This window comes from Morone saxatilis, unplaced genomic scaffold (assembly GCF_004916995.1).
Source record: "Morone saxatilis isolate NCDOM2014 unplaced genomic scaffold, NCSU_SB_2.0 Contig18, whole genome shotgun sequence".
NCBI lineage: Eukaryota > Metazoa > Chordata > Actinopteri > Moronidae > Morone > Morone saxatilis.
This window is the reverse complement of record NW_023339740.1, coordinates 8,744,726-8,746,058: the sequence shown is the minus strand read 5'-3', so window position 1 is coordinate 8,746,058 and position 1,333 is coordinate 8,744,726. Positions and strand designations below refer to the sequence as shown.

Here is a 1,333-nt window from a genome sequence, read left to right as displayed (position 1 = left end):
CATCAATCATCCCACATCAGGAGGATGTTAAACAAAGTTTTACTCAATTATTTGAAGGGATTACGTAATTACTACTCTGCATCTACAGAGCACAGAACATCGCTGGATGACTCTTCCCAGTCAGGCAAGATAATTGACTCATGAATAGTCATCACACAGGTTCATTTCCTGTATTGCAAAATAAATGTTATTTAAGCCGAATGACATATTACATGTGGCTGAAACCAGGCTTTATAATGCTTCCTAATCCTCTAAATGTAGTTGTGTTTATCCTGTTAGAGGCACAATTACAGTTCTCTTCCACAGTAAAATGTGTAGGCCTGCAGGTGGAAACAAAAATATATCTCCCGCCCCACCCAAAGATCCAACTCATAATATTGTGTCAGCGCCTGAAAGTGTGAAATTTCACAACATGGAGATAATTTGGGAGATCCACCCATTGAAACTTCACGCAGAAGTTCCAACGCGGCGATTTCAAGCTATACTTTATTCTTATTTTTAGAAACTAGGCCAATCATGAAAAGTGTGGTGTGAGGATCACTCAAGCCTCTCTGCTGAAACCCTTTCAGGATCCCAAGACAGAAATAACTCCCTTTTCTTAAAATATGTCGGAGAAGATACGGAGACAGAGTGAGCATGATGATAACAGCTCGGCCTTTTTCCCCATGCAGTTTGACTTTCCTGAGATGGGGCTGCTTGACAACCAGAGCTGGTTTGACAGCACTTTGGGAACGAGGCGGACGTGCCCAGGCCTGACAAACAGAGGTCAAGGTAAGCCTTCCGGTACACTGAGAGAAGAGTCACGCAGGGTGCAGGAGATGCAGCTTGACTTTTGCATCTGGATGGGCCAAATGTGAAGTGATGGCCTCGGTGAAGTGGAAAGCGTGTTTTGGGAAGGAGCAGAGGCTGAGGTATGGTGGATATGTGCTGCAGCCCGGTGAATCGGTCTAGACGTGGTGAGTCAAGCTCCGGGCAGACACAGCAACAGCTTCTTCAGATACGACAGGGCCAGGCCGCGCTGTGCCCTCTCAGCCTGGATGATGCCTCTCCCTGGATGGGGCTTTGAAGTATTCAAACTAGTTGCTTGTATATGACGTTGATGAAGCAGGGCTCACACTCTTTATATAACCGTCACCATTTCCCATGACAAACAGGCCGTTAAAGGAATGATCCATGTTCTGATGAGCTAAAATCAGCACTCGCAGTCAAAGTCAAAAAGCAAAGTAATGCATAAATGACTCCAACGGCCACAAGATTGAAATGGTATGCTCGGTTACACCCAACATTCAGAAAGAGAGGAGAATATTAATCATTACAAAAAAAAAAAAAAAAA

General features: G+C 44.4%; 1 protein-coding gene across 1 annotated transcript in view; it reads right to left on the bottom strand.

Moving 5' to 3' along the window:
- The window catches only part of ptpra (protein tyrosine phosphatase receptor type A), a 25,400-nt gene that overhangs the window by 22,857 nt on the left and 1,210 nt on the right, over positions 1–1,333 (bottom strand). The window lies entirely within an intron of this gene.